The following is a 12,264-nucleotide window of genomic DNA, read 5'->3' on the forward strand; positions in this document are numbered from 1 at the left end:
CATCTGATCTACTTATTTATATTTCATTTCTGAACTTATAATACAACCGTTGTATTGAGCATTTATAAAACATTCCATAAGAAAATTAAAAGTTAAATGAGATCTGTCAATCACTTGATTTTTGTATAATTAGACACATTTTGTAAAAACTGTATTCAAGATCACATAATTGTTTATTTTTTTAATGCTTGAATGTTTTTATCATATTTTTTTTTACCTTTAATTTTCATTTATGTAGATGAAAATGTACCTGATATTTTTTCTTATAATATGTTGAGATAAATTGTCGTTTTTATTCTAAATCTTTTTTATAGGTTTTTATCATAAATAAATGTATGCAAGAAAAAATTCATAGATAAATAAATAATAAGATTAATGAATCTTACACAAAGAAAGATTCAAATTTGGAAAATAATACATGTATGTAGTTATATATAAGTGTTTTATGCAAATTTAAAATCTTTTTTTGTGAGTATGTATTAAATAGATATTATATGCAGAGGATTAGTAATAACTATTAAAATTGTCTATTAAAATTAAGAATAACTACAAAATAGGTACTATTACAAAAGAAACAGTGAAAATCTTTGAAAAAGTATTCCATTACCATATCTACGTATTAATAACGCAAGGTTTATATGTTTGTTTGTTATTTTGTATAACGGGACTCATTTTTTCAAGGAGCTTGTGTAGGTATAGCTCAGTCCGTCATATTAAAAAAGGAAAAGTAAAAGGAGTATAAACGAGTTGTGTTGAAAAAGTAAGTGGACTTTGTACTTTAAGAAAAAATATTTATTTATTCATCAATACTCATGTTGTTCCCTTCAAAGTAATACCTCAGATACAATACAAGTTAACCAATGATTTTTCCGTGTTTAGTTTGTTTGTGAGAGGCATAAGGGTTAGAAGTCTTTTGTTTGTTCGGCGGTTTTTTTGCTATTGAAAAACATGGATCAAAGAATTTGCATCAATAACTGAAATTAAGTGCTCCAAAACACTTGAAATGTTGATCATGAAACTGTTCTGAGTAAACAAAATGTTTACAAGTGGTAAAAACTCTTCTAAGATGACTGGGAAGATACTAATGACGAGCCTCGCTCTAGACGCCAACGCACGTCAACAACACACAACTATCGTGACGTAGTGCATCCAGAGTTCTTACCATATGGTTGTAATAAAGAGTATTATCTTGAAGTTATGCACCAATGGCAAGAAGCAATACGAAGAAAACGTCCAGAACTGTGGAAAAACAATTTATGCCTTTTGCATCACGATAATACCCCTGCTCACTCATCTTTGCTTGTGATATTTTTCCCCCCTTTATTGGTCTAGGGAAGTTACATACGCAAAAAAATATATAAATAAACATTATAGTTTATTATTAAATCCCTAAACTAAAAAAAAAAACATGATAACCATAAACATGGTAAACAGATAATGTACACTATTACATGCATTTTCTCTAAAATATTGGGAAAATATGTCCATAGGTATAAAACAATCATTAAAATAATCCTTAGAACTTTTGAGGCGCAGAACTTCTTAAACCTACTATGGATGAGTTTCAGGCGACGAATATACTTCATATTGTTATACGAACTTGAAGGGTAGCAGCGAATAAGATCACTCGCATATTTCCACAATAGACCATCCAGATCAGGGATTTTGATGGTGAATGCTGAATACTTTGCAGTGGTCCCAATATTAATAGCTCTCAGTTCTTTCTTTCTGACTGGTTCGCCTTCAGTTAACACCACAGCTATTCTACTTTTACAGCTCGAGAGAACAAACTCCAAGGCATGTATCTTGGTTGGATAATAGCAGAGAAGTTACGAACTTAGATATGTTAAGGGAAATAAATTACTTCATAATGCAAAGAGCAGGACAGTCAGCAAAAGCTTTTCCTGGATATATTTACAAAGTCACCTTAATTTTTGAAGACAACTCGAATATTTAAGGTTGTAAATCATTTGAACTTTTTCTGTACAAGTTGGATTGTTGTCGTTGTTGGCGAACTCAGCAATGTTTGTTATATTAACTCAAACTGTTATTAGTATTATTTTATTCTTGAGGAGAGAACATGTAGTTACTGAATACGTGTGGGTGGTCTCATTGAAAACTTACAGTAGTATTGAGGATTTTTAGTAGGAGTTATCTTCTTTATTAATAGAAAATATTTAAGATTAAAATAAAGTGTTATATTTTTGTCGAAGCCTAATAACTTCGAGCAATGCTGGGAACTACCGCTAGAGTTAAAATAAATTAAAAACAACGACAAAAATACAAAACCACCTTACTTTTTAAATACACCCTGTATCTATATATAAAGCTATCAAAGTGTATTTATAGTGTATAAAGTATTGATCTATATGGGCCACAACACCTCTAAACTTTGGGTTATAAACTTCTTTGTACGTTTTTCAAAATAAAAGCAATTAGAAACGCACCATTTCAATTTAGGGGGAAAAAAAATTCACTAGTGTAATCAACCTTTCAAAAAGTTCTTCGAGTTAAACTTAACTCATAGGCTTCACAAATAGTTGTGTCTATTTTTTTAAATTCATTTCATTTTCTTACAGTTCCAAAGTTGAAAAGAGAGCTGTCAAAATTTATGACAACCTGTTGTCATAAATTTTAGGTTGTCAGTTAGTTTCTGAAGTGTAACGCTACATTTGTAATTTCCAAAACAATTTGAGTCAAAAACAATTTTGTGCTTTAATTTGAAACAACTTCTTGATGGGAAGAAATACCATTCAAGCTAAGCAATGGCTTGAAAAGTGTTATGATGAATCAACTCCATAAAGCGAACAAAAAAATGATTAATTAAATAAATAATAAAAAAAGCTAATTTGAAGAAAAAAAAATGTGGTTTCTTTGTTAGGCCCAATATTTTTCCGCCCATGTGTTACTTTAAAAAGGAAAAAAACATTTTAATATGCCTGTGAAATTTTTTGTAGCACCTCTATAGGGTGAAGACTAGAAATTAGAATCCTCTTCGAGACTGTTTAGCCTCAGTTCTACAAGTTTGATAATTTTGTAGTTTGCGCCATTCAAAAGAACGGACAAAAAGATACAATTTAATGTTGTTATTGTCAGTTAGAGGAATCCTTTAGGACCAAACATCCAGCTCAGGTCATGGCCCTCGGCGTCGTAAGGTCCGGCGGCAACAAGATGCCTCCCCATTTCTTCCAAGACAACAAGAAAGTCAACATGGACGTCTACTACAAGGTCCTCAGGTGTCATGCCTTACCATGGTTGAAGAGCATGCTCCTCAGGGACAACTATATTTCTACCCAAGACGACACCCCGAAAGTCCAAGAAAGTGCAACATTTCTTCAGGGAGAACATGCCTACCTTCTGGTCGGCAGACTTCTACCAGGTAAACTTCTGGCCTTCGTCCTCACCCGATTTGAACCTCCTGGACTTGGCTGTTTGGAGCATCTTCTAGGGCAGTAAGAACCAGACTTCTCACCGAATGTCGACGCCTTGAAGGTCACGGAGGAGTGGAACAACATGTCCTCGGACTTCATCAAGGCCAGTTGTGCTTCTATTCGTCTCCGTATTGAGGAAATAATTCAGAAGGGAGGGGGACATATTTAATAAAAAGTTTAGAAAATTGTTAAATTAACAACTTTTCCTTAAAGGTTTACCATTAAAATGGCACAAAACAAAAATATGGAGAAGTGGTAGCGGCTTTTACAATTTTCTAATTTTTGATTCTTCACGCTTTATATGCGTACACTATGGAAAATATAATGTTAACATAGCTATAGAACCCTTATATGTACATAATTGATAGTACGTGAGTATTGAGGGTCCGTTTTTCTAATAAGTTACTTTCCACGAACAAGCATCAATTTTCATTAATGTCTTTCATGGAGAACAACATTAATAGCATGTTGTAAAGCTCTCAGAATTAGACTAGGTTTCTCTTGTTTGTTAGACATGATTATTTATGTTCAATGACCCAAGTATGTATTGTGTGTAATTGGATTATTACATTGTGAAGAAATAGATTACACACGTATCCTTCTAAGTGTTTAAGTCCATTTGGGTTATTTATAATAAATGTACAACTAAGTAGACCAATCTTTTGTTGTGTAAAATTGGTCTCCAATTGTATTTCATCAAGCTTTTTAGACTAAGACTTCAAAAATAAATCAAAAAAAATTGACAAAATTCATTTAAGCCTTAGAAAATGCATTCATATAGATATCATATTTAATTACACGATCAACCATGAAAATAATTTTGCCCTCTTACCCGAAAATTTTTGCTGGAGTCTGATATAAAGTTATTTATATGTAACTGTGGCTTTACAACTAGATCCAAATAGGTACTTGTAATTTTCAAGCACATATGGTATACCTAAGTACACGTACATAAATAGAAATCCTTGGTTTCGCGGGGGCGTGAATGGGCGTTGTAAATGTCATGGAATTTATCAAACTTTCTTTCCATTTCACTTCTATTACGACACATCAATTCAATATCTTTATTACTATACAGTATATATATACGTTAGGGAGGCTCTTATTCTGTAACTAAAGAGTAATTGTTTTTATTTTCATTCTCTCACCTTCCCAGTTATTTTTAATTCTTAAAATATATTTCTGTGCCAAAAACTGTAATGATTTCCAGATTGAATGTTATTTGAAAATTATACTAATCAACTACTATTCAATAAGGGTCCCTGGAAAGAGAAAAATATATTTTGTTGCATAAAAAATTGTGTCTTTTCTTCTCCTAAGTACAACTAGTAGGATTTTTGGTTGTCTCTTTAACCAAAAATTATCTTCAGTACTGGCATTGGCTTAACATTCATTTATGCATACAGACAAAGTTGCTATTGTAACTTTATGTTATTAGAAAAAATTGGAGATATCGATTTTTTTTTTTGAGATTTTCTTAATATATGACAAAACATTAAGAAGCGATGGCAAGTTGAGAAGGAGAAACATCAACAAAGGAACATATAATAGTATAAAGTGTTAAAGAGTAAATATTTGCCTGTTTTACATTGAAAAGAGCAAGACTACTGACACTCTCTTCAGGAGTTGTAGGCTTTTATGAGAAACTTATGAGCGATTTCATATGAACTTTTAAAGAATTTTGGGCAACAACTGATAGAGAGGAATTCTTAGGCCACTATTGTGGGATGGGGGAAAGCAAGGTCAACGTCATAAAAATCAAAAGTCTACAAATAATATAAACAAAATGGACCTTAAAGGACCTTCAACCTTACGGACATCATCTCCATTATTAATTTATAGATTAAAGTTATTACAGAAATGGACTAGTTCTTCAGTTTACAAAATACTATTTTGATACTAACGTTATTTTATTTGTAATGGTTTTCCGTTGTTTTTATAGCTATTCTTACTTTTGATTTTTCTTATTTGTGCCATTGTTTTTGTCAAAATGTTTATTTTTGTTATCTGAATAAAGTAACGCCAGCTGACAAAAAAAAAAGAGCAGGTTTTTTCTTCTCTTTCTTTCTTGCGAGATCCAGAAGAATCGTAGTGGCCATCAGAGGACGCTTTGCTTGTCGGAAAGCCGTTATTTTCCACCCCATGGATGAGGAGGTGGAAACCCCTTTGGAAATAATCTCATTGCTGGTGTGGATTGTTATCCATGTAAAGTAACGAAGCGTATGAGTGAGAAAAAGTTCAGGCAACGCTCCAAGATCAAGCCTTTCCTCAAGATTTTGATGCCTATTTGCTACAATAAGGAAATTGAGTTGATAAGGAATCTATCAACAAATAGGTAATCAATAACCCAATTAAGAAAAAGAAGGTCAGACAACTTGTCCGTAAAGACTTTGAGGACAAGTACAAGTCCAGAGACAGCAAATGATTTTTCCAAAGGCTAAGATTCTAAGAGGAGGAGGGATGATTCTGCGTATTCTGTTCCAGTATTCCTCTCTCTGTATTATATTCCAACTTTGTTTATAAACCTTTCCTGCTGAAATATAATAGATATTCACATCTACAAACAAATAAACAAAAAAGGAAACAAGGTCCACTTTTAAATATTAAATAAAATCAAAAAATTATGCAGAGCAAATTTTTATTCTATAGGGAACAAAATGAAAGGTTGAGCCGAGTAAAAGTAAAACATTTCCTTTTAAAGGTCACCCTAATGTACATATTAATATCAATAATGGATTTCCTACATAATAATGATTCTCTTTAAATGATTATGCCCTTAAAAACAAATTGTTAGAATAGTAATAACCATTTTGATAATAAAACGAGAATAATATTTATTCATTCCCATACAATAAAAGATAATAATTTTAAATTGATTTCTTTATTTTTATCAATAACTTGCTTTGGTGTTCTTTCTTATTCGACCAAATTATCTAATTCAACTAAATCATTATTGTTCTTACTTTTTGATAGTAATATGTTAGTTTCTATCTCCTTTGGACTATATAATAATACTATAAATGATTATGTATATGTTTATGCATAAGGAATCATTACACAAGTCAAGAAAAAAAATTATATATTTTTTTCTGCTTTAATTTTTATTATTTGCGTATTTTATATACACATATTTTGTTCTGGTAGACATTAGTATATTTATATTTGGCCTATAAAAAGCATACATGGTTAATATTGAAGTGTTGAGCTTTGATCTAGAGGGTTTATTTGAAACTATAGCATTTATTTGGGATTAATTTTATCTCAATCACTCTTGATGTATTTTATTATTATTTTAATCTTCATTTTGTTCTATCTATTCCGTTGATATTTTTAACAAAACCCCAATTTAAAAAGATTTAATAAGGACAACATCATACGTTCTAGTTGAATCAGGGCAATCGGTTATTTTTCTCTATTTAAATTGGTTTAACAAAAAAAAAAGTATATTATGAACAAGCAAAGGCATCTAAACTTGTTCGCTTTTTTATGTTTAATTAATTAACTAACCTTTGTGTCCCATTTTAAAGACTTATAAGGTCAAAATCAAATATTGTCTAGAGACAAAAGTTGTATGAAATTTTCGCACCTTTATTTTTTATGGCGAAAAAAACCTGAATACTTTTTCATTATACGATAGTTTGGCCTCTAACAGGCTCCTTAAAGTTATTCAGATCAACAAAAGGGGCTTTTTAGGCTTATAATTATTCACTCTTCCATTTATAATCTAATAAAAATGTTAGGTCACTTGTATATAATATATATTGATATTTTTAGGATTTATTTAAAAAAAAAAAAAAAAAAAATAGTACACTTATATACATACATAGACAGTTTTTATTAATCTAGATATTTCCAATTAATGTTAAAATATTTGTAATGACTGATGATGACGTTATATGAGCATTACCAAGAGAATGTAATTCCAACTTGTTTAACTACATATTTCAAATCTAATTATAATAAACAACATATATGATTCATAACTTTTTTTATAACCTCATGTCCCTTGAAATTTTGAATCAGCTGAACATATGTAGAATTGGAATTAAAGCTGATTTTAGGATTAAACGTCAGACATAAAATGATATCAGTATTAGGTTATATGCTTATATATATATATAAATATGTTACAATGTTTGATATACAAGTCATGTTCTAATTAGTGTAAAACAAACTTAAAATTAATATAAATTCAAAATAAAATACATATCATATAGGCTTTATTTGATGGAAAACAATTCTGCCTGATTAGATATCCTTCATCTTCTTTCTTCATACTGTATAGGTATTTATATATATGTATACAAATTATACAGTGCAGCCAGTATACTTTCATATTTCCCATTTATTTTATGACGCGACGAGTGATGGATACATACGCTTGTTATTAATTTGAGTTATTTTCAGAAAACCCATCAAATAACCCAACAGGCGATGGATAAAACTTACTTTACTAGTACAGATAAGATATCAAAATTTAATTCTCGTTGAAGTAATAGTTGTTGAAGAAAAAGGAGGAACATTTTCTTGTCATATGTTTAAAGTTGTGTAGTTTGTTGCTTGTGCTATTTTATTTATGTTCATTATTTAATGAGTCGTCGTTGTGTTAAGTATGCATTATTAACTATCTTTTCTGTAAATTGCTTTTCAAATGCATGATAAAATAAGTATATATGAATTTAATTATAACTACAATATTGCCCTTGAACTAATACATTTTAAATGTAGAAGGTTCTCTTCTTTATAGTAGTAATTCATTTTATTCCATTTAATCATATAACAGGAAGCTGATATTAAAAGGATCTTAATTAAGGTACAGCATATGTCTCGCTCTCGCCTTCTCCATGTGCTTTTTATTTAATTACAGACTACTCAATTCTAGTTATGTTTGATAAAACAGGGAGACGAAAAATCATTGAGCACATCTTAGACCCCTGTAATTACTTTAACAACGTGCATAATATATTTAACAGATAACCCAAATACTAAAAAATATAAAAAGTAAATATATAGCATTCTATTTAGAACGGTGGTAGAAGAGGTCTAAAAATGGCATGTACTACGCTAAATTGACTTGAAAGGGCTGTAGCTTTTCTCAAAGTCAGTTTTTTTATGTTCCCTAGCAGAAAAAGTTAGAACAGTCAACTGCACTTTTATGTTTGTATGTATAATGTACATTTTTAAATGTACAAAAAAAAGATAAAGAAAAACTCAACAAAACATGATTTATATTTTGATATAATCATCCTCGTCACGTAGAGATCTCATAAAGTTGAATACTCTACTTCGTTAGTTCATTTCAAAGTTCTTTTTATGTATGCCTATGTATAAAAAACATGGAATAGATGTTCTCCTTTATAAGACATTTTTATTCTTGTGTCTTTACATACATAGTACGTACTATCATCATGGTAACAAAGTCAGTCCTAAAGAAGAGTTATGTTTGTCAATGTTGTTGTGATGAAAATGCATAAATAAAAATAGAAGTTTGTTGCTGATAGGATATTTTGGGAGGATGGGTGTGACATCGTTTATTTGAAGTATATATTCTGTATTTGATGTTGAAGTATAATAAATATACTGTAATATTATACATATTATTAAAAACAAATATTTTCATATCAGCACAACAAAGTTTGTCTGGAGGTTGAGTGAAGCATCATTTTTAAAAACTCTTCGAATACTTGATCTAAGAAAATACGATGTATAAAGTAGAGTATGTGAGTAAGATTTAATTCATTCATCAACAATAGAATTTCAACAAAATTGATACTATTAATCAAAGTGTTTTTGAGTTATCTTAATCATTAATGTAGGCGCTCTTAGCGGCAATGATGGCTTCAAGGAGATGGAGGAAGACCTGGCACCCCCTGGGGATGTAATCCTCTATCATGGCGTCCCAGTGCTGGCTGACAGTAGCTTTGAAGGTCTGGGTTTTTGGATGTCGGACACTACAGGACTTCCCCTTGGCATGCTCCCAAAAGGTATAGTCGAAGGGATTTGCATTAGGGATGTAGGGGGGCCAAAAGTGTCATACAAATAGTTCAAAAGAACTCCAAAGACTAATTTAAAACTCCTTTAAAAGATTGTTGCAACGGAAAAGATAGTTTTCTTTCATAGCTGGTGTCAAAAGTGGACTTGCAACCCTTACAAGGCTCTTAGCAACCACTTTTTTGATAGCTCTCTGGACAGTCTAGTGTGATGCCCCGAGATGTTTATGATGCAATATATTGGAATATGAATTAATTTCAATCCCTCAATCTTCATTAATTATTGAATTAGTAAGTGTTCAGATTTCAATGGACCACCCGGTAAACTTAAAAAGGGAATACATACAGTGAAGAAAATAATTATTTGATACCTTGGTGATTATGTAAGTTTACCCAATCATATCGATTTTTTATAGAATTGAGGTCCAGAGACTGGCAATGCCACTCAATGATCTTAATGTGTTTCTTCTTGATAGAGAGATACATTATATGAACAAAAAAGTATTAGAAAAAAACTGAGTATAAGCACAGGAACACCATCCCCACTGTCAAGAATGGGGTCGGAAACGTTATGTAGTATATGTGTTTTTTCTCTGCTAAGGGAAAATGACTGCTTCACCGCATCAAATGGGGACATCTTGGGTGACAACCTCCTTCCCTCATGGTCGTATAATTAATGGATCTTCCCATACGACAATGATCCAAAACATACGGAAAAGGCAACAAAGGAGAGGCTCAAGGAAAAATACTTTAAGGCTATAGAGTGGCCTAGCCGGTCTCCAGACCTCAATCCCATAGAGAATATTTATCAGCTAGCAAACTTAATAAAGCAACAATTCATCAATCATTTCGTCACTTTCATTTTTAGGAACAGGTCTCTTTTCGGGGAATTCTTTTCGGCAAAGATACTTTTCAGCGTCCTTTTTCCACATAACTCTTTTCAGCGGCATAAGAATTGTCCACATTTTGTTAATTTTAGTACGTAAACTAATATTACATCAACTAGAATGTGGACTCACGTGAGTGCAAAACTCTGCCAATATATTTTTTTCGATCCAAGTAAGATTAAAACCGATTTGTAACTTTTGCCATAACCCTGGTCACCATCAGACAAACAAACAAAGGCAAAAACATCACCTCGCTTCAATTTCATTGCCGGAGGTAATAATCAAAACTATTGTTTCATCCATTTCACGATATATAATTTCCAAAATATAGACAAATTATTTCATATTTTGTTCCAATTATAGACTAGTGTCAAGATTTGGTAAATAAAACATTATTCATCATAAGACTCCGTACTTTTATATTAACATATTGACATTTATTGTAATTATTTGTTATTTAAGACCACTTATGTTATTGATTTAATTAGACACGATAAGATCATTTATTATATAGTTATTTTTGATTCATGGGCATTCCAATCGGGATATAATATGATCAGTCATTTATGCTTTCATTAATTTGTCAATTTGTATCTATTAATTTATATAATATTAATACAAGTATATTGGGTCAGGTTGGGTTTGTTTTCTTAAAGAAAATATAGCTCTGCTATGATATTTAGGACAAACCGGAATTACCAGCATTTAAGATGCAAATATATTTCACTGTGCTTAAAAGAGTCAAGCTAAAATGATCTGCCCCAAAAGAGCCCTGCTGAAAAGATGGAGGCCAAATACATGCACCCAAATGAAATATTAACAATTTATGTGTTGTTTTCTATTGCTGATTAAAGGTAGTTAGATATCATGAGTTGAATGCACCGAATAAAGACTTATATTTTTGACTGAGGAGTGAATCAGAGTCATATAATTATCCAACTTTTATTAACCTATAAAAAAGTTATAACAGTCTCAGTTGAGAATGTAATAATGTTATTTCATATTTGACTCCGGAAAAATAAAAGGGGATTCACCTACGAAAAAAAAAAAAAAAACATTTTTAAAAATCATTAGAAATATTATTTTTTCCAAAAACAGTCATTATTCGAGACAAGGACACAATTTCTTAGAAAGACCATTAAAAGACTTTGCATTTTCTAAAGAAAATGGTTTTATGAAAATAGATCAATCTTTAAAAAAAAAAAAAAAACGTCAAAATATAAACTAAAAATATTACTTAAAAGTTTATTAAGAAATGACGAACAAAAGTCTGGGGAGAAAAAAAAGAAAGGCTACCTCACTATATTTTCTAAAAAACAGATTTTTCATATAAAAGTCGGAAAAATGAGATGTCAGGTGTAAATTTGAAAAAAATCAATACTTCCTTTCCTAAAAAATCCTAACAACCAACCAACTAGACTGAGTACAAATAGATATGGCTTTGTAAATCATAAGAATTCTTTAGTGTGCGAGTTTTTATGATGTTGGTAATCTAAACTTGACGGGTTTTTATTATTTTCTAAAGCTATTATCATTATTCTTTTTTACTTAAGGAGATGACTTATAAGTATAAAATGTGCGGCGTGCACAAGAGTGACGGAAAGTAGCGCTGAGAAGCTATAAGTACATATAAGTCCTTGTTGGAGTTAGAGTAAAATTGAGGATCGAAAATTTAGGCATAGGCTTGAATTACTCCTTCCTTTATTCGATGGGGTACTTTAGTTTATGTCATTCCTACAAATGTTCACAGCTAGTTTAATGAAACCTCATTACAGCTAAGCTGCTTCCAGATGTCAGGGTTAATATGATAATTTTGATTTTTTTCTTTTAAATATGCAAAAGCTTACGATTTACAGGCATAAATATATACACTATTTGTATCAATTGCAACTGAATTTGATTCAACTCTAGAATTTCGTTTGTTGAATCGTGTTAGGACCGATCAGACTTATCCTT

The 12,264-nt window shown here is 30.9% G+C and overlaps 1 long non-coding RNA gene across 1 annotated transcript; it reads left to right on the plus strand.

The window, feature by feature from the left end:
* The first annotated feature begins 8,662 nt into the window (after positions 1-8,662).
* Positions 8,663-10,451, plus strand: LOC121132225 (uncharacterized). The gene is made up of 3 exons (XR_005869264.2): positions 8,663-8,997; positions 9,057-9,151; positions 9,248-10,451. It is a non-coding gene; the product is annotated as an uncharacterized lncRNA (long non-coding RNA).
* Positions 10,452-12,264: the final 1,813 nt, after the last annotated feature.

Source organism: Lepeophtheirus salmonis, unplaced genomic scaffold (assembly GCF_016086655.4).
Source record: "Lepeophtheirus salmonis unplaced genomic scaffold, UVic_Lsal_1.4 unplaced_contig_2167_pilon, whole genome shotgun sequence".
Taxonomy (NCBI): Eukaryota; Metazoa; Arthropoda; class Copepoda; order Siphonostomatoida; family Caligidae; genus Lepeophtheirus; species Lepeophtheirus salmonis.